This window comes from Crinia signifera, chromosome 4 (assembly GCF_055691185.1).
Source record: "Crinia signifera chromosome 4, ASM5569118v1, whole genome shotgun sequence".
Lineage (NCBI taxonomy): Eukaryota > Metazoa > Chordata > Amphibia > Anura > Myobatrachidae > Crinia > Crinia signifera.
Window position 1 is genome coordinate 209,780,233 of NC_139220.1, and position 25,683 is coordinate 209,805,915.

The window sequence follows — 25,683 nt, forward strand, 5'->3', positions numbered from 1 at the left end:
CTACGACCTTTTCATACCCCCACTATCCACGTCGGCGTGGAGTTGAGAATAGAATAGTGTGGCGAGCCCGAAGCGTGGCGAGGGCACGAGGATACCTGTGAAGCCCGCGAAGGGACGCGTTTACCTGTGAAGGTATCCGCGTCCCCTTGCCATGCTTCGGGCACGGTGGCTCGCTGCGCTCGCCACACTATTCTATTCTCAACTCCACGCCGACTTGGATAGTGGGGGTATGAAAAGGTCGTAGGACGCGTACCACCGCCCCTCGTGGGCTCGCCACGCTTCGGGTTGACGTTGATCGTGGGGTGGCGTTAACAATTGTGGGGGCCATTTCACACTTCAGGGTGCCTATTTGGCCTCTGTGGGCCATTTAACATTGTTTCCTATGGAAAAATCGTGTCAATTGAGGCATTGAACAGTAAAATCGGGTCAATTGAGAAATTTAACATTGTTCCCTATGGGAAATAGCGGGCATCGCGTCGGTCGCGTCGCACCCGATTTTTAGTGCATTCAATGGCCGCGATGCCCGCGATTTTTTTACCTACGATGCCCACGATCAAAATCGTGGGCGCCGTGCTAGGTAAAGAGTACCGAAGTTCATGCTTCCGGCGTTGCCTGTAATACACACTGCTGAGGCAAGTGCAGCAGCCGGCTCAGCAAGGACATAGGCACTGAGATTTGGCTGGGAGGCTGACGCCCTAGGCAATTGGCTAGTTTATGCCTAGGACCGGCTCTGGTGGGCGGTATCATTCATAGGGTTGAAAAAGTTTGACAGTCAATAGGTCAACACATGACAAAGTTGACAAGAAATAGGTTGACATGAGTTTTTCTATTAGTTTTTGGTGTCTATTAGCAGTTTCCTAAATAGCGCAATCATACATTACCAGGGAGGTCCAAGAACAAAGCATTTTCTCCCTGAAGGAGAGGGTCTGGTAGGCAACCCTTAACTACCTCCAATTCTGTCTGTTGTTACCCAGTTTGTTGTCTACAATTGTAAAGCTCAACGGAATCTGCTGCGCTATATAAGAAACTGTAAATAAATAAACTAGCTCACCACAGGTGATGGCAATCACACATTATCAGGGAAACCCAGGAACAGAGCATTTTCTCCCTGAAGGAGAGGGTCAGGTAGGCAACCCTGCTTACAATATATAGGGAAATAGGTGTTGATACACAACGATCGGTGTTCTTTAGTGCGTAAAGTCCATCAGAATGCAAAGGTTATTGGTGGGCTGTATTATTTATTCTATTATATATAGTTCTGTAATTTTGATAAGCTTACATGAAGAGGTGAGTATTCAGGGAATGCTTGAAGGATTGGAGACTGAAGGAGAGTCTTAGGGGTCGATCCTATTAACCCGAAGGGTGCGAGTTGCCATTCGTGTGCCGTTTTCACGCTGAAAACAGCACCCGAATTAACCCTAACTCGTACCCTTCGCAGTGCCGAATTCACTAAAGTTTGATCGCACCCCCATGGAGGTGCGAGCACTTTTCAGCAAATTCGGCCCGCCGTAAAGTGTGCCAGGTGGATCATCAGCACCCTTCGGGATTAATAGGATCAACCCCTTATTGTACAAGAGCATTCCACAGAGTCGGTGCAGCCCAAAGAAAGTCCTGCAATCGTGAATGGGAGCTAGTAATGCACATGGATGAGAGATGTAGATTTTGTGAGGAGTGAAGAGGCCGAGTAGCGCGATCTTTCGAGAGAAGAGATGTATGTTGGTCTAGTTCAGTTTACAGCCTTGTGATTAAGTAAAAGTATTTTGTATTGAGTACAATAGAATACAGGTAGCAGATGGAGGGACTTACAGAGTAGCTTTGCTGTTGATGAATGCTAGGAAGATTAGCCTTATAGCTGCATTCATGATGGATTGTATTGGTGAGTGTCTGTATTGGGGAAGGCCAGTAAAAAGTCTATTGCAATAATCAATGCAGGAGATGATGAGAGTATGGATTAAAGTTTTAGCGGTGACTTGTGTAAGGTAAGGGCGTATTTTGCTTTTTAGATGCATGTATCATAGTGGCCGATTTGTTTTTAAATCCCAAAGATGGTATATCGAGACTATGAGTGAGGAGATTTCATTGTATGCCTTACAGCTTTATGCCTCGTCTAAATTGGTCTTTCCTAGAAGCGGTTTCCTCACATGCCTTTACGGTCCTGTGGCCCTACAGGACGCTCACACACTGACTGATTCTCTCTGGATCCCGGGCCACACCCATGATCCGATGCGAAAAGTTTGTTTTGCTGTGCTGATTCATGTCTGTTATAGAGCTCAATTAATTATGAATAATTGCATATATTGATTGGCGTATTATGTTTGTTTATCCCGGTGCCCGGTCTGGGCATGGGGGACTGTTTTGGTCCACTGCAAGCGGAGATAGTGTTTTTGCAGGAGACGCACCTAACCTCCCTGGAGACCCTAAAATTAAACACAATGGGATGGTCGCTACTGGCATCGTCTCCCTATAATTCAAAATCTAGAGGGGTTGCCATTTTAGTTAATAAGAACTCCCCGACTAAGTACATAATACCATTACTGACCCAGAGGGCAGATGGGTGCTCGTGGACGCCACCGTACATTCAACAAGAGTCACAATGTGCAATGTCTATGCCCCTAATGTCTTCTCCAAATTATTTTTTAGGAACCTGGTCACCCTTTTGATGCCTTATTTAGACACCACAATTGTATTAGCAGGAGACTTCAACGTGGTGGCCTCTAGTATCAATGTACTAGATAGGGACTCTGTGGTCAGGTCTAGACGACCCCCCCCCCCCCCCCCAGACATGGTATCCAATACTTGATGTCGAGCCTTCATCTGACTGATGTCTGGAGATCCCACAACCCAGTGAAACGTGCGTTCACATGCTTGTCCGCAGCCCAAAGTACACTATCCCGCATAGCTTATATTTTGCTCTCCACACAGGCTTTTCCCCGGATGCAGGATGCGGGGATTGAGACAATTACCATATCCGATCATGCTGCATGCTGGATCACCCTGCACTCCACTCAGGATAGAGGCTCTTATATAAATTGGAGGTTCCCTAGTCACTTAGCCAACTCAACCAAATTTAGGTCCCTACTTGAATCCACTTGGATGGACTATAAACATAATAATACAACTACATCAACTGACTCACCCCTCATGTATTGGCAGGCGTCTAAGCCAGAGTTTTGCAGGGTGCAATAATCTCCTACACCTCCCATTTGCGTAAAGAGAACTACACATTACTTAGAGGCGCAGACCGCATTGACGGAGGCCTACCAGAATTACAAAACCTCACCTACCACCCCAAATAAATTAGCGCTTACCCAAGCCAAAACAGTTTTTGATGCCCTTCTGACTAAACTCAAAACTAGATTGTCTTTCCAAATAGGCTGATGACCAACCTATTACAGGGCCAACAACCCCCCACCTCCCTGAGAGATGAAGCCGGCACTCTCCTTTATAAAGGACGAGACATTTCAGCTGTACTCCATAAGTTTTACTCAAACCTCTATGCCCCTGCACCTGTAGATCCGTCTCACAAAACTACCTTTTGGGCCATGACCAAACTCCCCACCGTGGATGCTGACCGTACTGCCTCCTTACTAGCTGAAATCAATGAGGAGGAGGTGACTAGGGCAATTGGTCATCTTAAGCCAGGAAAGGCACCAGGCCCCGATGGTTTGACGAGTGAGTATTATAAATTACTAGCCCCCAAACTGGTCACCCCACTAACAACTTTGTTTAACTCTCTCCTCAAAGGTGCTCCCCAACCCCCCTATTTAACTCCGCACTTCTTAATCTCATCCTGAAACCTGGCCGAGATCCTACCCAGCCCTCTTCCTATCGACCTATATCACTCCTCAACACAGATTATAAGCTTTACACTAAAATTCTTGCTGATAGACTGAAATTATTACTTCCTGCAATTGTCCATAAGAATCAGACAGGCTTCATATGGGGCAGGCATTCAGTTTTAAATGTCAAGAAACTCCTCACAGTTATGCAATGGCATCAGTCAGTAAAAACCCCACCACCACAGGCTATTCTTTCCCTAGACGCCGAAAAGGCCTTTGATATGGTCTCCTGGGACCATCTCATCATCACACTCTAGATTCCAGAACCTTTTATAGCTGCGATCACAAACCTCTACTCCCAGTCTACTTCCCAAATCTTTGCCAAAAACTATCCCCCCCCCCCCTTCAGTCTGCTATGAGGTACACGCCAGGGCTGCCCTCTTTCCCTGTTGCTTTTTGCCCTGGCGCTGGAACCCCTGGCTGTAAAATTGAGAGGCACCCCTTCGGTCTCAGGAATTAAGGTTAGAGAGGTTATGTTAAGTATGTTCGCTGATGACATGCTCCTCTTCCTTTCAAACCCCTCCGAATCAGTGCCGGAACCCATGACAATTATAGACCATTTTGGATCTTTCTCAGGATTCAAGGTTAATTACAAAAAAGCTCATATTTTACCCCTGGCCTGGCCCTCATTATACTCTGACTCTTTCCCTACGCTACGACAATTTACTATTTGTACTACATCTATGAAATACTTAAGCATTATGATCCCTCCACCTTGACTCACTATACACTGTTAACTTTAAGCCTGTACTGCAGACCATTTCGAAGTTGTTGGAGAGATGGCAGACTCTCCCTTTATCCCTCTATGGCTATGTCACTGTGATTAAGAGTGTAATTTTCCCTAAGTTGTCCTATCTGCTACAAATGCTGCCCCTTGCCAGGCTCTTCCTCCCTAAAGCTGAAGGAGGCTTTAGCCTACCCCAAGCTCAAAACTTTACCCAAGCCGCCCTTTTCCGCTATGCCACGGATTGGTTCCTCAACAAATCTTTATACACGGACGAAAGCTTAGAACGCGCCTTTTTCCACCCATATGCCCGGTGGCCTTACTTCATACCCTGCGCAGTAAACTTCCCAATGAGGTGAAGGATAACCTCCTTTTCAGGGAAACCTACACAATGTGGATTACTATCCATAAACATTTTGTTAGCAAACCGACTAATACTCCCCATGTTACGTTCCGGGGCAACCCGACTTTTATCCCGGGACTAGATAACCCCTTGTTTTTGGAGTGGCGTCAGAAGGGCATCGAGGCTATCTGCAATGTCTTTGATCCAGGTGGGGCGATTCTCTCTTTCACGGATCTTGCAGATAAATTTCAACTACCTCATTCCCAATTTTACATGTACTTACAAGCGTGTCACTATACTCAATCTCTGCCCCCACCTTTTGCCTCCCCAGTCTCCTTGGATCCTATCCTAACATTACTAGTGCCACAATATTCTATGATACAGGATAAGAAACCTATACCAGTCTCTGATAATGCTCCCAAAGGAGAAACTCCTTCAAGCATTAGAATCCAAATGGAAAATTGATATCCCCTCTCTCCCACAGACCCAAACACTGTTAAAGAAACTCCCTACCACTCTCAAACACCTACAGTCTGCTCCCTTCAGGAGACCCACCTAAAATTCCTCAACAGAGCCTATGTATCACAGCAGCAGAGGAGTCACTTTGTTCCTGGAGATCTGGGCCTCTGTTAAAAAATGCACAATAACTGGTGCTACGTTTTTTCCATAATTTTTTGGGAATGATGCGAGATCAGGACTTTTTGGAGGAATGTGTTGGGTTTCCTGAATACCTTACTTACCTTACAACTCATACACGATCCCCTTCCCGTTCTCTTCCTCAACTTCAAGATTTGGAACCTTGGACCCCATAAAAAAAGTTAATCCCACTTCTCAACTTGATACTGGTCCAGGCTAAAAAATTGATTCTGACCCACTGGATCCACAAGTCTGCCCCATCCCTTATGGAATTGAAAAACTCACTTCTTAAAATATTGTTTTATGAATGACAAGCATCACTGTGTGATATAGAAAAAGGTGTAATACGCTTCTATGCTAAGCGGGAGTTCTATATTCAATCGCACAGTCATCCATTCAAAAAATCTTCAAAAACACCACTTGGTTTATGCTACGCCAGATCACGTAGACCTAGTATTTCTCTGCAGATATCTTTCAATGAGTGTTGTATTGTCTCCCCTGTTTGTGATCTACCCTCTCCCCCTCTCCATCCCTTTTTCATCTTTAATTTCTAAGTACGTTAATTACTGTTTTTGCTGCATTGCTATATTGGGAGTCACAATATGATAGAGTTCTGTTGCGACCAAAATCCTTGAAACATGCTATTGTACCATATCCAGATATATTTCTCGCTATTTACTCTTCCCTCTTTAGTCCACCTATGAATGCACTCGGTACTCCGCAACTGGTGGAGAAACCATACTTCCGAGTTCCCTTTGTTCTCAGGACCAGTGAGTTCATGACAAGAGACATTGCTTAAGAGAAACTTTTTTTTTTTTTTCTGTCAGCCTTGATTTCACTAAATAGTTGCTATACTCAAGATTTATGTGTATGTGTAGAGAAATGTTGGATGGTCCAATTTGAGATTATGTTAAATGACTACAAGTGACTACTTTCAGTGTGACAATGTACTCTTTATTTGGTATTCTTGTTATAATTATTGAAACATTTTCAAATAAAATGTCTTTAAAAAAACAAAAAAAACTGCTAGACCTATCCAAATAAATTTTGATGGCCCTGACCACATCCAGAGTATGTAAGTTTTCTTCCTTCTTGTTTGAAGGTTTAGGGCAAAAGCAAGGTAAAATAATCTCTTGATTCACATGAAAAGATGACACTTTAGGCAGAAAGGATGGCTTAGTTCTAAGAACCACTCTGTCTGGAAATATCTTCAGATACTGTTCTCTCATGCACAAAGCCTGTAATTCACCCACTCTTTTGGCTGATTCTCTGAGCAACCTTAGATCTGTGTGCACGTTCCACATCATTTGTGATGTGGGTGTTACCCTGCAGGCTGTGAATGGATATTTATGTAAAACATCCATTCGCAACCAGTGCAAACGTACGCGCCTTGCGAATGGTGGGCCGCCATACCACCATTTGCAAGGTGGGATCTCGTTCACTCACAAGGGTGTGAATTCACATCCGAGTACAAAGTACAGCCTAGCTTTTTCTTTGCACAAAGCCAAATCCACTCTGTAATGCAGACACATTGGGGGAAATTTACTAAGATGTGAAAAACACTTCACAGGTCATGTTGCTATGGGCAACCAATCAGAAGCTACTTCTTATTTCTTTTTCACCCTCTAAAAGATAGTAGACAGGATCTGATTGGTTGCCCATAGCAACATGACCTGTGAAGTGTATTTCACATCTTAGTAAATTTCCCCCATTACCTCCATGATGTGGCCAGGCCTGCTGTCCCAAACTATTCAACAGCAATGTTGGGAGGTAGGCGGTAATGCAATACCCATAACAAATCACATTTCAATAGTATATCCAACTTTGCACACGATACAGGTGTAAGCAAATTGTGCAAATAGTTTTAAATACAGTAAACATGTAAAATTGAGCTCAATATTGGGGTATAATTACAATTAATCCTTAAAAATGAAGAATATGAGCAGCTTGTACAAACACAAAACATGTACACAGTGCTAGCATGCTATAAGCATGTTGACATCATGTAGCAGCATAATACAGTATGTTACACAAGAGAAGGGACGAAGGGTATAAGAAAGGAGACCTGTAAAGTCTGAAAGAGCAAATTCTACATTTTCAAACATTCAATTCAATACAATCATGTAATCATTCAAATGCAATTTTTACATTTCGAGTTAATGTCTATGGAAATTGTATAGCTATAGCTTTCTGCCATACAAAGTTATGTTGTTGTTTTTTTTGAGAAAGACAAATCAACTAATTTATATAAAAAAAAAAGTTTCAATCATGTTTGTATAAAATTCCTGTTTCTCTACCGTCCAATGGGATACTGGGCTTCACTACTATGGGGATTGAGACCTCCGCAGGAGAGACAGGCACATCAAAGAACTTTCAGTGTGGGTGCACTGGCTCCTCCCCTCAATCTCCCTCCACTAGTCAGTTTTGAAAAATGTGCCTCAGGAGAGGCAGTGCTTCTGGATGCTCCATAGTTTTTTCTACATTTATTTTCAAAGTTTGTTATTTTGGGGCGCTGTGGTCCCCGACCTCTTCAGGTACAGAGCTGACCCTGCTACAGGACAATTCGGTCCTGTGTGGGGCTTGTCACCGCACAGCATTGCGCTGTGGCGAGCAAGCCTCCTAGCCGCCGCACACCCCCTGACAGGTCTGAAGACTTCAAGTGGTGAGTACAGGCTGGGGGTCCCACAAGGGGACCCCGCAGCCATTTCTGGTGCGGCAAGACGACGGGCAGTAATGGCGGCCTTCTAGCAGGGACCGCGTGAACCCCGCGTCTGGAAACTGGCATATGGGTGCTGCCGCTGGACACCAGGGACACCCCTCAGGGTATATGTATGTAATATTATACCGTTTTATTATATGTCAGTATAAACGTATGTAAGCGCCAACTCCGTGTACAGGGGGGCGGGGCTTCACTCAGAGCGGGACCAAGCTCTGCTGGGCGCGCGCTGTCACTTCCTGCTTCTTTACACGCTGCCAGACTCCATTACAGAGGGCGCCTCACTGGCGTGGTGGATCCGGGTCCTTGCAGCACGGCAGAGACAGCAGGTTTTATAGCGATTTAGCGCTGCTGCGCTATCTGGCTTATTTTAGACACTGTGTTGTTGATATCACTGTGTTTAGCGTTACCAGCTCACCCAGATCTGATTAGTTACAGACACACATAAAACAAGCACATAGTCTGTTTTTTAACATCCAGCGGTGTGGTGTGTGCACGTGTGTGACTGCGTGGGGGTTGTGTTGTACTGCTGTACACTGTAGTACTGTCTCATCATGGTGAAAAAGTTCACTTGTATGGTGTGTAGCACCAAGTTTGTGCCCAAATCACAGTCCCAAGTCACTTGTGAGGCTTGTATGTCACCACAGCCCAGTAGTGCTGACACTCAGATCAGTGGGGTGCCCCCACAGCTTGTGGGGCCATCTCAGGCTGACGAGCAGGAGCCTGTCTGGGCCTCCAACATAAAGACATTGTTGGATTCTGTGGCTTCACAGCTTTCCACTAACACTCAGCAAACGCAGAGGGTTCAGAGGGAATTGTCCATGTTAGCTGCCAGGGTGGATATTCTTCATACTCTTAATGTACCTCCTCCTGCCTCACAGCCTCAAAAGAGGCCGGCTGCTGCGATGGCCCCTGATTCAGATGATGATGATGAGGACATACTGGAGGAGGGTGAGGAGCAGGTTCTGCAGGAACCAGTCCCTGAGGCAGCAGTGCATGGTCCTGAACCGCTTATCAGGGCCATCAGGGATGTTTTAGATCTCCCGGTGGAGGCATCCGCAGAAGGAGATCTTTCTTCATGACTCAGAGGAAACAGCCAGTATACTTCCCTGAGCAGGCGGAGTTAGAAACGGTTTTCAGGGCTGCATGGCAAAACCCTGATAAGAGGTTTACTCTTTCAAAGCGGTTCACTAATGCTTATCCTTTTGAACCTTTGGGCAGGAAGAAGTGGGAGGAGCCACCAGTAGTGGACTCATCTGTCTCCCGCCTTTCTAAAAAGGTGTTGTTACCAGTCCCAGGTTTATCCACCCTTAAGGACGGGGCGGACAGGAGGCTGGAAGCTACCCTCAAGTCCATATACACGGCTAGTGGGGCCTCCCAGCGCCCAGTTCTAGCCAGCTGCTGGATGGCTAAGGCCATACATACCTGGTCAACCCAGATTCAGGAAGGGTTGTTAGGTGACATGACTGTGGCTCAGATTGGCGACAGCCTGCGTCACATTCAGGATACCGCTAAGATCCTGTGCGAGGCGCAAAAAGAATTGGGCGCAATAAACGCACGCAATTCAGCCATGGCGGTTTCAGCCAGAAGTGCCCTGTGGCTGCGTCAGTGGTCTGCGGATGTGGACTCTAAAAAGAGTGTGGAGGGTATTCCCTTTACAGGAGAATGGCTTTTTGGAAGCGAATTAGACGGTTGGATTTCCAAGGCCACGGCAGGAAAATCTACCTTCCTCCCATCAGCTCCCACAGTAGCAAAGCGTACCTTCACAGCTACTTCCCAGCAGTCCTTTCGTGGGAACAGGTTTCGCCCCAAAGCTAGGGGCGCCTCCAATGCCAGCAGAGGCAAGTTTAGTAAGCCCAACTCCTCCAGCACCCAGGACCGTCCCAATGCCGCGGCTTCCTCCAAGCCTGCAGCATGACGGGGTTTTCCCGCCACGAGACTCTCTCGCGGTGGGAGCGCGATTGTTGCTTTTCAGCCAGGTGTGGGACGCCTCTGGTCTGGATTCCTGGGCCAGGGATCTCATTTCTCTAGGTTACAGGCTGGAATTCGACAAACCCCCTCCCAGAAGATACTTCAGGTCGGCCCTTCCAGCATCCCAGGAGGATCAGGTTCTCCTTCAGGGGGCCATTACCAGGCTGCTTCAGTCTCAGGTAATTGTACCGGTGCCAAGCACGGAGCGGGGCCAGGGATATTATTCCAACTTATTCCTGGTACCGAAGCCAGACGGCTCAGTAAGGCCCATCCTGAATCTAAAATCACTGAACCCCTTCCTGCGTGTGTTCAAGTTCAGGATGGAGTCCTTGCGCTCCGTGATCGCCGGTCTAGAGAGAGGGGAGTTCTTGGCCTCTATAGACGTCAAGGACGCCTATTTACACATCCCCATCTGGCCCCCACACCAAATCTATCTCAGGTTTGCCTTGGGGAACGACCATTACCAATTCCGGGCCTTACCTTTCGGCCTGTCGACTGCCCCGCGGGTTTTTACAAAGGTAATGGCGGAAATGATGTCACTACTCAGACTTCGAAGGGTGAATGTCGTGCCATACCTGGACGACCTGCTAATAAAGGCAGGGTCGGCAGAGGCTTTGAGGAGTGCTCTCAATCTGTCCATGCAAGTGCTAAGAGACCACGGGTGGATCCTGAACATGTCCAAATCATCACTGGTTCCGACCCAGAGGATGGTTTTCTTGGGCATGATCCTGGATACATCGGAGCAAAGAGTCTTTCTGCCGATGGAAAAGGTCAGTGCAATACAACAGCTGGTCAGGGAGGTCCTACAGTCTCCTCTGGTACAGATCCATCTTTGCCTCCGGCTTCTAGGCAAGATGGTGGCTTCATTCGAAGCAATACAATTTGGCCGTTTCCATTCCAGGGTCCTTCAATTGGATATTCTGACAAAGTGGTCCGGCTCCCCCCTGCAGATGCGCAGAAGGATTGGCCTTGCAACAAGAACCAGGATCTCGCTACAGTGGTGGCTAGATTCATCCAATCTGTTGGCAGGCAGACGGTTCCAGATCCAGGACTGGACTTTGGTAACCACGGACGCCAGCTTGAGGGGCTGGGGAGCTGTCACACAGGGAGTCCGCCTCCAGGGTCGATGGTCTCCACTGGAGTCGGGCCTTCATATCAACAAGCTGGAGTTGAGGGCGGTCTACTATGCCCTGTTACAGGCAGCTCCATTGTTACAGGGCAAGGCGATCCAGGTCCAGTCGGACAATGCCACCATTGTGGCCTATATAAATCGGCAGGGTGGTACCAAGAGCATGCCTTGCATGAGAGAAGCGTCAAAGATTCTGTCTTGGGCGGAACAGAATGTCCAGGCCCTGTCTGCCATTTTTATCCCGGGAGTCGACAACTGGGAGGCGGACTTCCTGAGTCGTCACGATCTTCACCCGGGAGAGTGGGGCCTTCACACTCAAGTGTTCGATGCCATAGTGGATCTGTGGGGGCTCCCTCAGATCGACCTGATGGCTTCACGATTGAACCACAAGGTAGCAATGTACTGTGCACGGACCAGAGACCCGGGGGCGATAGCAGTGGACGCTCTCACCTGGACCTGGGAATTCCAATTGGTGTACCTGTTCCCACCTCTCCCATTGTTGGCTCGGGTGCTAAAGCGGCTCCGGCATCAGGGGACGGAGGCCATACTGGTGGTGCCAGATTGGCCAAGAAGGGCCTGGTACGGGGACATTCAGGCCATGCTAGTGGAAGACCCGTGGCGTCTGCCCCTAAGAAGAGGCCTGCTCCTCCAGGGCCCGTTCGTCTTTCAGGACTTACAGCGGCTACGTTTAACGGCCTGGAGGTTGAGCGGCAGATCTTAGTCAACAAGGGTCTCCATCCCTCTGTCGTCACTACAATGATAAAAGCCAGGAAGCCGGTGACGGCTTCTCATTATCATGTAATATGGCGAAGATATATTGCCTGGTGCGAGAAGAATGACTTGCCTCCGGCCAGTTTTCGATTAAACAGCCTGCTACGTTTCCTCCAGGCTGGTTTGGATAAGGGACTCAGATTGGGTTCCTTAAAGGTCCAAATCTCCGCATTGTCTGTGTTTTTCCAAAAAAAGATTGCGGCCTTGCCGGAAGTGCAAACCTTCTTACAGGGGGTTCTGAGGATTCAGCCCCCCTTTGTGCCTCCCACTGCACCATGGGATTTGGAAGTAGTTCTTACTTTCTTAAAATCAGCCCGGTTTGTTTCTTTGGAGGAGTCTGAGCTGCGACACCTTACTTGGAAGACAGTTGTTCTGCTGGCTCTAGCTTCGGCCAGGAGGGTGTCCGAGCTTATCCACCTGGCAATGGTACGCGTTGGTAAACCTCGGTGCGGCTTTTCTGCTGTCAGATCCTACTTCATTGTTAGGCTTATTGCCTTGTTTTCTATAGGATAGATATGTCTATAGACTTGTTTATAGTTACAGGTGTCCTCTGAAGTTGTTAGGATTCACCTTTTTTATATGTTGTTTTCTTCGTTTGGGTGTGCTGGATGAATTTCACCACAATACATTATCACATACTCCTCACATGCTCTCCTTCGGCACAGTTTTTGCATTAACTGACTAGTGGAGGGAGATTGAGGGGAGGAGCCAGTGCACCCACACTGAAAGTTCTTTGATGTGCCTGTCTCTCCTGCGGAGGTCTCAATCCCCATAGTAGTGAAGCCCAGTATCCCATATGGACTACGAGAAAAGGATTTACCGGTAGGTACCCAAAATCCTATTTTTTCACCCTATCTGTAATATGTTGGCATATGTCCACCTGATTATAATGAAGGATATAGGATATATTAAATCTACCCTTTATCTAGTTTTCAACAAAATTATTTTAAAACTAATTTTAGCCCACCACATGGAGTGATGAAAGGATGCATTGACACTTTTTACTTTATCACAACAGTAAAGGTGCAAACATACAGTGAGATTTTGGCTGTGCACAAATTTGACTATGCGACCTCTCTTGAACTCCCTGGAGCCAAGAACTATACATTCTTGACTATATTTACTTTAGATTTTGAATATGGCTGATTTTAACTATACTAGAACATTAGACTTTACAAAATGTAGACAAATTTGGCTTGCCTACACAAGGTATTCTTTCTTGCAATGCCCCTGGGGGGAAAGCATCGTCATCTGTATACACACTGGAGGTTATTCTGGTTTACTCGCAAGACTACCAATTTCGCAGCCTTGCAAGTCCCCAAGACCACACCCGTCTGCTCCCTCCCCCCTCGCACACCGTGATCCCCCACATGGCTGCTAATGGATGTGTAGAATAAACATCCATTCGCAGCCTTGGGTGCAGGGTAGAAATCATTCAATGGTCAGGGTTTTCATGGGCATATCCGCCGGCCTGCCACCCCATGCCCCCTGCCCGCACTGTTGTGTGCGAGCGCCTGGTGAATAATCTATTTGCCATGGCCGCTCGCACACAGCTGCTGCACATGAGCATAACTCAGTATGCGGTAACGAAACATTGGTCCCCCGTGCAAAAGCTAGGGCACCGTTTAAACCAGAATCACCCCCACTCTGCGATTGGTGATAACTTTTCTTTAAATTTTGACTACTGTATATCGTTTCATTATTTTTTAAAACAGCATGTTTAAAGCTATACTAGCAAGGCCATCAATATATTTTAAGTAGCATTTTATTTTTGAAATAATGTTATCAACATATGCAGTATCATCATAAAGAGTATTGATATCCTCACTGTGTATCCCCTGGTAGAAGTGATATTGGTTACTTCTTTAATTGTAGATGTTGAATAATATATATTTCTTGTGCTAAACATTTTTCCAGGAAAGCCTGTGACCCATGAATGCAATCCCCCCCCCCCCCCCCCCCCCAATTAAGTCTGTAACATGATGTCACAGGGGAGGAGGACTTTTGATCATCAGTGGTTTTAAGGTTTTTGAGCTTTATCATTGTTAGTTGATTGTCCTTACCTAGTCTCATTTTACCTGTAAGGATTCCCTGAACCAAGCACCAGGATTAGAGATTGCAGAACTGGGCATTCCTGATGGGTTTAAAATTTTCAATAAAATCATTAATAAATAATGAATGATGCAAAGAATATTGGGGTTTATTCTGGTTGATTCGCTCGGCTGCGAATTAGCATCCTTGCGAGTCACCCAAACCACTCCTTGCAAATGGTTGACTGCCACCGCCCATTCGCAAGAGCTACTTGCTTGCAGGGCATGCGAATGGCTGTTACACAGTAACAGCCATTCGCAGGCCAGGGGAGAACGCCCACATCTTTCGATGTCGACAACCATCGAAAGATGTGGTGTGTGCAGGCATATGTAAAAGGCCCCTTACACTTCAGAGATTTTGTCAGATTTGACCCAATTCAGATGGTTTGGGCCAATTTATCTAACAAAATCTGATGTGCCTGTCTAACAAAATCTAATGTGTAGGACCCAATACACAATCCTGTGCGCATTGGGTCTAACCAAGAGATTGATCCTCCTGCACATAGGATAAATCTCAAGTCAATCAGGTCCAACTTACATATGCCTGCACGTTCAGGTGGAAGTGGGTGGGCAGCTGACATCCAGTGTCGTCAGCTTCCCGCCCCCGCCTGTCCGTCATGCCCGCATTAGCATGATTACACCCAGCGCCCAATGGTAACCCCCATGAAACACTGGGCGTTCCCATATGCTAATGGAGCTGCCTGACGCCCCTCTCCGCCCCTCCATGCTGTCCTGGGTACGTGCACCCAGCGAACAGGCTGTTCGCAGTGGGTGCACACACCCTGCATATGGACATGCTCAGAAATGCGCACAGCCATGAGAATGCAGGGCGGCATCGAACGGACCAGAATAAGATCCATAGGGTGACATTTAATAGTCCGATATTGGTTTTTTTGCGATAATTCTGATGGGTGAATTGGCCCAGAACTAACTTTGGTCAAGTGCACAAATGGTTAATTTGCTCACAGGTGTCCTCATTTTTCATCATCAACTCCCCTACATATATCCCAACATCATAAAGGACACCTGTGAGGGTTTTAGAGATGGATATTTTGCAGAGTGGTTTGGAGCTGGCTGTTTGTGATTTTGCCCATTTGGAGGAGCTGCGCAGGAGGAGGGAGGAAGCTGCGCGCCAGATCCAGGTACCCCGACTACTGCGTGCTTCACGTAGGTATCGTGCTAGGCTGTACCTGGAATCCCTCTCGGATCAACAGGTTGTGGGGATGTTTAGGCTGAACCGCATTAATCTGTTGGACTTATATGAGCAGGTGAGAGATGCTTTGGACCCTTACGGGGGTGCCAACTATGCAGTGTCTGGGCTGCAGAAATGAATGTGTGCCCTCTACTTCTTGGTCACACGCTCCACTCAGTCTGTGACCTCATGGTTGTTGAGGGTCTCACAGGCCACTTTCTCTAAGCATTTCAATCAAGTGTTACTTGCTTTAAAGAAGTTGTGCCGGACATACATCAGATTCCCACGTACTGAGTCCGAGTGGCAGGACCTTAAGATGGCTTTCTATAGGCTCTCAGCATTTCCTAACCCACCAAAAGCAGTGATGATCGTCCAGGCTTGCTGCATGTTACACAACATAGCCCTCTCCCAACCATCCTATGTGGAGGATTACAATGCAGCAGTCGTGCAGGAAGCAGAAACTACCACACCTATGGTAGTGAGGGGTACGCAGAGGGGGAATCTGATGCGTACAGAGATCATTAGGCGCTACTTCTCAGGTAATGACATGTGCACTTTATACTAACATGTGCCTTTGCTGTAAGTGTCCTCACATATAATATACCAGATACCATATATTTTCTACAATATTTAGGGGAGTAGTCAGAAGCCTACAGGCGAAGCTGGTGAAGCTGAGCTATCCCTTGCTGAGTTCATGCTGGTAAGTACATTATTCACATCTTGTATACCAGTGGTGTAAAAATCATGGGTCTCCAGGTGTTGTGGAAATAGACATCCCAGCATGCCTTGACACACTTTAAGCAATACATTCTATCAAATTAGTGCCAGAGCATGGTGGAATGTGTACTACCACAACAACTGGAGGGCCATGAGTTTGACATCACTATTGTTGACCTATTCTATTTACAAGTAAACCTCAAAAGAGAAATGTACACCCATACCTACACATTAACATATACCATTAAACCATGTAAGTATTATTAAAAAACATACAATAAAACACAGAACCCTTGGTATGTGTGAATACATTTTTACTCATGTATGTGAAACATAGGCTCCTTTTAGTGGGCCACACGTTTAGCATGTCTTTAAAAAAAATTACAAGTGCTTAGTTACATCGATAGAAATGTGTTTAAAAATGGGTCATTTTTTGGATGCGTCAGCACGCGCACATCCTCCCTTGGCACCTGACCTCAGGCCACCACTGGTCCTTACACTCTGACGGGGGTAAGGGGTGCCACTCACTGGTGTACTGGAAACACTACTTACAGTAGATCTAGGTGCCCCTAATAAATTAAGCTCCATATGATTTATTTGACCCTGCATAGCAAATAAGGCATTGGTCTGTCAGTACAGGCTTGATTTTGCCCAAGAAGAGTTTCAGTAAGGGTGGCAATATGAGTATTGTGTTCCTGTAGGGCATTACTAATGTCTGCCAAACTGGTGTCCAGGGTAGTAGCCATCCGGACATGTGTGCCCACAGCAACACGTACACTGGTGGTCAATTTTTTTACTTGCTGAAACAAGTTTCGGATGTACCCTTGCATGTTTCCAATGTGATGGCTTTGCATGCCCATAAACTCTATCTGTCATGATTTCTTCTTCAGGTGAAAAGGACTCCACTGGCTGAAGAATGATTTCCATTTGGTCTGGCATCATTTGTGAAGATTCTGGGGGTTGCAGCCCTAGTTGTGATGTTCCTGTGGATACAGATAAATTGGTAAGTAATGAAGCATACTAGTGTAGTATATGTGCAGTTAGATGTTACTAAGGTGTTTTGAGGGTTATGTCACATAGCAATGGGTATTATGTACTTACACATGTACCCCGTGACATTAATTTCCGTTGGTATGTAGCAGCAGGAGATTAATGTAATGTAGGATATTGTGTATGTATGTGATATGGGTGTGTGTACTGTATGTGTAATGGTGTCATTTTTTATTTCATTACCTGCAGCCTCTGGATCGCCGCCAATTGGTCTGTTCCACTGTGGTGCGGTAGCATTTCGGGATGGATAATCTGCAAAAGAAATGATGGACAGCCATTATACATCTTTGCATGGACAGCATTTATTACCAGCATGTTGATATGTTGATTTTTGATACAAATAACTACAAATACTCACATGGGCAACACTATTTTGTTCCCCTTTGATTCCAATCGATGTTTTACAATATAACTGACTGATATAATAAATATTTATTTAGCCTGTAAACTGGCCGCAAATCTGCTGTATGTAGGTGTTTAAGCTATATCAACATGACACCTATGTTTGGGCTAACAGGCATGTTAACCTGTAACAAACACTACTAAACTTATGTCCAAAACCAGCAGTTGTGGAACTACATGGCCCATGGTTCCACAGCAGCACCATTGTTATGCTAACATTACAAGAGAGCATTACAGTTATAAAACATTGCAATGTATGTTGTAGATGAAATGTGGGCACAATTACCAGTTCTGGGTGGCGTTGCTGGCCTATCTGTATCGGCCACATGGAGGCCAGGAAGCACCTCTGGTGGGATGATCCTCTTTAACTTCCTCTCATAGGAGGTGTATGAGACACACATTTGGGGCTTCCTCCTCCAGTCCGGGTAGCCTGTTTCAGCTCAGTGGCCATTTTGGTGTTCAACTACCTTTTAATATCGTTAAAACATTTCTTCACATTTCTGACAATGCGTTTATGGTTGCTGACTGCGTGGACGGCCTGTGTTATGGCATTCACATGGCCCTCTTGCGCTGTGCAGTGGTTCGGTTGCTATGTTTGCCCAGAAGCCAGTAATATACAGGGATAATTACCCTGACTAGTGTGGCATTTTCTTCATATGAAAAACGCACCTTCCGGCCACTTAGGGTGCGGCCACTTTCTAACTCCTCCTCCAGCTCCTCTATGGCCATGTCCCCCTCCTCCTCCAGGGCAGTCTCAGCCTCCTCCTCACCTCCATCTTCATCCACCTCAGGCCAGGTGAGATCAGAGATGTAGCCCTCCTGCAGCTCCTCCTGGGACTGTGTAGTGAAGAGGTCCTGTGTTAGGGTATGGGATGGGGATGCAAGAGGATCCTCCACCTCCTCCTGCTGGGCCTGCTCCTCCAGGGTCCAGGCTGGGGCTGGCCTTGCTGTGGCCATGCTGCCTGCCACACTGCTGCCTCTCCCTCTGAATGTGCTGGGTGTCAGCATTCCTCTGCTGCCTCTCCCCCTGGCTCCTCTTGCGCTGCTGCTGCCTGTCTGTGGGCCACTGCTCCCTCTGCCACCACCACTTGCTGCCACTCTTCCTCTGCCAAGCATACCTCCTCTCCATCTCCTTACTCCCTATTAAAGATTAAAATGGCGCCAGTGCCCCTTTATATAGGGGGTGTGATGCATAATGGAGGGGACTTAGGTGGGCCAATAGGTTAGGGGGTTATTTGTCATGCGGAGGCAGTGTTGTAATTCGCACTCCGGTTGGCCCTAAACTCGCACATAACCAGCGGGACAAATCGCACTTTTATGTGTCATAATATCGCACCACATCGCATCTCTTCGCACTTTATCGCACTTTTTAGCCACATATTCGCATCCCATTAAATATGCGAATTACACAGGAAAAATTGGAATTTAAAAAGTGCGATGTGGGTCGATATGGTGCGATTTCAAAAAGTACGATAAAATCGCATTCTATTACATGTCACCCATATTCCTTTACTCAAAGTTTTAAAAAGTGGTATGATACAGATACATGGTTATCATACTTGTATATAGATTAACTTGATATGAATGCTTTTAGAAGCTGCCAGGTCAAGCTCATTCTCATTGCAGGTATTTCCAAAACAGCCACTTTCATTTTATTGTGAGTTACGTGTTTATTATGGATCAGCAGTTTGATACATGTTCCTGGTGCATGTCTACTGGGACGATTATGGTGCTGAGTTGTACGCAATTGCTGCTGTACAGGGCTGCCATCAGAAATTATGGGAACTGACAAAATAGGAAGCCCCCCTTTCCTTTCTTGAACACCTGGAATGCCTGGGGAGACCTATGTCTGCGGCACTGACCACACTACCCAACCTCTACATTGCATTAATGGAAATGTGAGCTTTGTTTATGACAAATTATACTTTATAAACTCCTGGGCCCCCTTTCCGGGACTGGTTTTCCCGCAGTGCCCCCTGATGGCTGACCTGCTGCTGCAGCTGTGAATGTGTGCATTGATACTGCGTTAAGTATCCATATGCCAAGCTGCCTAGATTCGTATTGGGTTACCCACCAATGGCTTTGCTCTTCCCTGCAGCTGCATTGCTCGCAGATTGGGCTTTTGGGCCTGATTCATAATTATAGACACAAGCATAGTCGAGGAATAATCGCTAAACTGTGAAAACATCGGTTAGCATGCATTTCTGAATCAGGCCCTGTGTTTGTAATTCCAGTGTGCTCACTAATGTATGGTTCTCAAACAATAATAATAATGTTTCATAAAAATACATGGATCAAAATACAGTAGAAAACTATATCTCCCACTCCGCAGTGGAGGAAGAGACAGACCCTCTCAGCTTTGGCTTCTAAGTGGTTAAACCCCAGAATGTCCTGCGAAGTGCATGCTGTTTGCGGAACAATTTCAGAGTGTATGGGAGCGTGTCTAGAGATAGTGACAGTTGCCTAGTTTCACAATCTGAACTGGTAAATCAAAAAAAGGGAGCAGCATGAGCCTTGTTGCTGTATGTAACCATAGATGCAAGTCCAGGCTTTCATTCCTTTTCTGTGGGTTTTGAGATTTAGGTGGGCTGAGTGAGGTGCAAGATAGAATATCTGCTGGTATGTACCTATAGCTTAAGGTAAGTGTCAGTGTTATGCTGAAATGTAATGTTCGTTTGTTACAGTAGTAAATAAAACTGTCATGTTTGTTGTTTATTGATTTCTATCACATGCAATTTTGCTCAGTTTCTCGTTACTGTATGTATGAAATGTTTATGGAAAGTAGGCATTGTGGCAGTTTACAAATTATTGAGAATAATAATATACAATAGCTTTTAACATATAGTAATATAATAAGATCATATGTGTATGTGTGTGTGTGTGTATATGTATATATACTGTGTATGTATATATATATATATATATATATATATATATATATATATAAAACACCGAAGAAGGCGGCACTCAGAGACGATAGTTAGACGTGAAACCTAAACAGGTTTAGTTCAGTGCGGCACTGAAATAAACCTGTTTAGGTTTCACGTCTAACTATAGGTTTCACGTCTAACTATCATCTCTGAGTGCCGCCTTCTTCGGTTATCTATCTGCACGCTGTTCAGCTACAGGGAAGGCACCAGGGCCTGACTGCTAATATTCAGCAACTAGGAGTGCCGGTCCCGACGGATCATATATATAGATATATATATCTATATATATATCTATATATATATATATATATATATATATAGATATATATATATAGATATATATATACATATACATACATACATACCATACATACATACATACATACGGCCTTATTCTAGTTCACTCTTTCTGCCAAAATCCTTCTTCGATGAACAAAACCATGTGCACTGCACGTGGGGCAGATGTTACTTGTGCAGATAGAATTAGATTTGGGTGGGGTTTTACTTCAAAGTGAGATCTATATTGCAGTGTAAAAATAAAGCAGTCTGTATTTACCCTGCACAGAAACAAAATAACTCACCCAAATCTTATTCTCTCTGCACATTTTACATCTGCCGCCCTGCAGTGCACATGGTTTTGTCCATCTAAGAAGGATTTTGTCAGAAAGAGTGAACTAGAATAAGGCCCATAATGCTGTAGAAAGATTAGGTACTCTTTACCTAGGACGGCGGGCATCGCGTCCATCGTATGCACTAAAGTAACGGGTGCGACGCGACCGACGCGATGCCCGCGATTTCCCATAGGGATCAATGTTAAATTTTTCAATGGACCCGATTTTTCAGTTCAATGCCTCAATGCCCGCGATTTAGCCATAGGAGACAATGTTAAATGGGCCACAGAGCCCAAATAGGCACCCTTAGCAGTGAAATGTCCCCCACAATTGTTAACGACACCCCACGATCCACGCGAACCCGAAGCGTGGCGAGCGGCGGCGGTATGCGTCCTCCGACCTTTTCATACCCCCACTATCCACGTCGGCGTGGAGTTGAGAATAGAATAGTGTGGCGAGCGCAGCTAGCCACCGAGCCCGAAGCGTGGCGAGCGGACGCGGATACCTGTGAAGCCCGCGTAGGGCCGCGTTTACCTGTGAAGGTATCCGCGTCCCCTCGTGGGGCTCGCTGCGCTCGCCACGCTTCGGGCTCGGTGGCTCGCTGCGCTCGCCACACTATTCTATTCTCAACTCCACGCCGACGTGGATAGTGGGGGTATGAAAAGGTCGGAGGACGCGTACCGCCGCCCCTCGCGGGCTCGCTGCGCTCGCCGCGCTTTGGGTTCGCGTGGATCGTGGGCTGTCGTTAACAATTGTGGGGGACATTTCACTGCTAAGGGTGCCTATTTGGGCTCTGTGGCCCATTTAACATTGTTTCCTATGGCAAAATCACGGGCATTGAGGCATTGAACTGAAAAATCGGGTCCATTGAAAAATTTAACATTGATCCCTATGGGAAATCGCGGGCATCGCGTCGGTCGCGTCCCACCCGTTACTGTAGTGCATGCGATGCCCGCGATTTTTTACACCCGATGACCGCGATGGACATCGTGGGCGCCGTGCTAGGTAAAGAGTACCAAAGATTAAAATTCACTTTGGTTGTAATTTTTTTTGGAGTCCCGGAGTGACGCTGATTTTAGAATACCTATCAATTAAAAGTGGCATCCCCACTTGGAGCGAGCACCTGGGCAGGTACCATTTACATGCTATTTATGAGTGTCTGACCTGATTGAACTGTGCACAGTATAGATAGATAGATAGATATGTATGTGTGTGTGTGTACATTTTATATAGTAACATATATAGCTGTGCCATCTGTATTCGGAGATTGAGAAGACTCCCATAAATATTGTGCCATTCATCAATTTGTTATGATAATGGTGTTCTGTAAAATAAAAAAAAAACTGTTGATGTGAGACAATTTTTTTTTGGTACTTGTTTCCTAGCACGGCGCCCATCGGGTCCCATCGCATACCTTAACTTAAGGTATGCGATGGGACCCAACGGAACCATTTTCTGGCTTTTTTGGAGGTTTCCCGACAAATGTAAAATCGGGTCCATCGCATGCCATTATAATGGCATGCAATGCAACCGACCTGATTTTACATTGTAAGCATTGTATGTAATGTTAAATTCCTATGTAAAATCGGGTCCATTGTATGCCATTATAATGGCATACAATGCGACCAATGCGATGGACCCGATTTTACATAGGAACCAATGTTAAATGGCCCCCCATACCCAATTTTTGATTGTATACCCACCCTGATGGGTAATTTATTTGTCAAATGTCCCCCATTGTTAACGCCACCCCACGATGAACGCCAACCCAAAGCGTGCCGAGCGCAGCGAGCCCACGAGGGGTGGCGGTACACGTCCTCTGACCTTTTCATACCCCCACTATCCACGTCGGCGTGGAGTTGACTTCATATAGTGTGGCGAGCGCAGCGAGCCACCGAGCCCGAAGTGTGGCGAGCGGACACGTAATACGTCTGAACTAATGCGCGTCCCCTCGCCACACTTCGGGCTCGGTGACTCGCTGCGCTCGCCACACTATGTGAAATCAACTCCGCACCGACGTGGATAGTTGGGGTATGAAGAGGTCGGAGGACGCGTACCGCTGCGCTCGCCACGCTTCGGGTTCAAGCTGATCGTGGCGTGGCGTTAACAATGGGGGGCATACAATGAAAAATTGGGTCTTGGGGGCATTTAACATTGGGGCCAATGTGAAATCGGGTCTCGGACCATTTAACATTGGTTCCAATGTAAAAAATATGGTCGATTGGGTCAATCGCATCGCATGCAATTTGGTTGCATGCGATGCGATTGACACGATTTTTGCAACCCGGTTGCATACAATTAAAATCGGTGGCGCCGTGCTAGGAAACAAGTACCTTTTTTTTTTTTAGCTAAATGTATTAGGGTGCGAGTCTTGGCATTGTGTGTTTAGCACATAACTCGCACATTTTTTTAACTCGGCCAATGTAATACTGTCTGAGAACATGCAAACTTGCCTGTTTATCGGACCCCCCCACTTAGAACTATTCAGTCTTGCATCCTGATGTTTTTTTAAATTTCGTACATACAGTACAACTTGACCAATGTAATCTAGTCCAAGTTTTAAACTCGCACCTAAAACATTACCAAAAATTATATAAAAAAATAGAGGTTATTTATTTTATATCTAACTTGAAAATACTGTACATAAGTGTTATAAAAGACAATTACACAAACTACCTACATCTACTATCAAAAAAAGCACAATACCAAAAATGTAATATCAATATTATATATATATATACGATTTTAAATACTTTATTAGAAAGACAGAGAGATATTTTATGTTTACTAAAGAAAAAAATAATTATTAACAAACAGAAAAACAACAAAAAAACCTAAAACAAATATGGCCGAAGTGTCTCTGTTCTCCCCCCACCCTCAGCATATGGGCACTATGCCTTGAAAGACAAAGTTTGTGAGCTGTTGACTTGGGAGTTGGCTGTCGAGGTACATGCAGCTTCCATAACAGTTCTTTTGGGATTGCTTCCAGATGGCCTGCATTTGCTCATGTACCTTTTGCGCCCTGTGTGAACTTCAACATGGGCAGATTCGTTTAGCTGGTCATCTGGGTGCAGGTCTCCTGCACTGTTGTTGGTGGTGGTTGTGGCTGATGTGTCGGTGGTATGGGTGTTGGTGGCTCCAAAATAGTGAGGGTCAGGGGTGTCCTCATTCCCTGAAGAATGCTCTACCACATAGCTTGTGTAGGAGGGGACCTAAGTTGTTTTTAGTGGCAGCGGAACCAGAACACAAAGCTAAATTGTAAAGTAAATATGCTCCACAGAAAAATACAGTTCCTAGTAATTAAGGACACGTGCGTTTTAGGGGCCAAATCCCGGGATCCCGTCAATCACAATCCCAGGATTGGCCACCCTTCATACATTATGAAATGTCCCATACTCTGGTAGGGTGTCACAGTCATACGATTGAAAATATAACATTTACAGGATCTACTAACACAAACGCATCCTCTTCAGGTATACTGCCACATATGTATTTTTGTTTGCTTTTGAAGAATGTTTTTTTTTTACAACATTGGTCATTATTTTTGTCATGCGCGCATCCTGGCTGTTACCTGGGAACCGGGACGCCGCACCTCCTGCTCCCCGCCCGGCCAGGGCCACCGAGAGGCAGGGGGGGCGGGTACATTTTACCTGGGCCCGGGCCTGCCAGGGGGGCCCGGGTCCCGACACAAAAAAATAATAATAATTTTTTTAAAGGGGGCGTGGCCACGGGTCCGCGATTAGGCCACGCCCCCGAATTTGCCTAAGCCCGGTCAGCGATGGCTGTCCTGCTCCTGCTCCTGCTCCAAGTTCCTGGTTCAAAAGGTAATGCCGCCCGCAATGCATGGCTATGGCAGGGGGAACAGACAAAAAAAGCGTGTGTGTGTGTGTGTGTGTGTGTGTGTGTGTAACAGGCTGTGTATGTATGGATATATGTGTGTGTAACAGGGTGTGTGTGTGTGTGTGTAACAGGCTGTGTGTGTGTGTGTGTGTGTGTGTGTAACAGGCTTTGTATATATGTGTGTGTGTGTAACAGGCTTTGTATATGTGTGTGTGTGTGTGTGTGTGTAACAGGCTGTGTATGTATGTATATATGTGTGTGTGACAGGCTATGTGTGTGTGTGTGTGTGTAACAGGCTATGTGTGTATGTATGTCTATATGTGTGTGTGTGTGTGTGTGTAACAGGCTATGTATGTGTGTGTGTAACAGGCTTTGTATGTATGTATATATGTATGTATGTGTGTGTGTGTTTGTAAAAGGCTGTGTGTGTGTGTGTGTGTGTAACAGGCTTTGTATGTATGTGTGTGTGTGTGTGTAACAGGCTGTGTATGTATATGTGTGTGTGTGTGTGTGTGTGTAACAGGCTATGTATGTATGTATGTCTATATGTGTGTGTGTAACAGGCTATGTGTGTGTGTGTGTAACAGGCTTTGTATATATATATATATGTGTGTGTGTGTGTGTAACAGGCTATGTGTGTGTGTGTGTGTGTGTGTTACAGGCTATGTTCTGTATATGTGAAGGAACAGGCTGTGTATGTATATATATATGTGTGTGTGTGT

At 45.9% G+C, this 25,683-nt stretch overlaps 1 protein-coding gene and 1 long non-coding RNA gene across 3 annotated transcripts in view; both read left to right on the forward strand.

The window, feature by feature from the left end:
- Window positions 1-933: 933 nt before the first annotated feature.
- Window positions 934-25,683, forward strand: part of LOC146074941 (uncharacterized) — a 104,880-nt gene continuing 80,130 nt past the window's right edge. The window contains exon 1 of one of the 2 annotated variants that reach the window (XM_083183677.1): window positions 934-1,125. The gene's annotated coding sequence lies outside the window, so the exon portion shown is untranslated. Of the gene's footprint in view, window positions 1,126-19,144; window positions 20,220-25,683 lie in introns of those variants that run through there. The other variant, XM_083183678.1, reaches the window with a different exon arrangement.
- On the forward strand, window positions 14,109-18,382 carry LOC146072520 (uncharacterized). The gene is made up of 3 exons (XR_014473165.1): window positions 14,109-16,111; window positions 17,019-17,131; window positions 17,368-18,382. It is a non-coding gene; the product is annotated as an uncharacterized LOC146072520 (long non-coding RNA).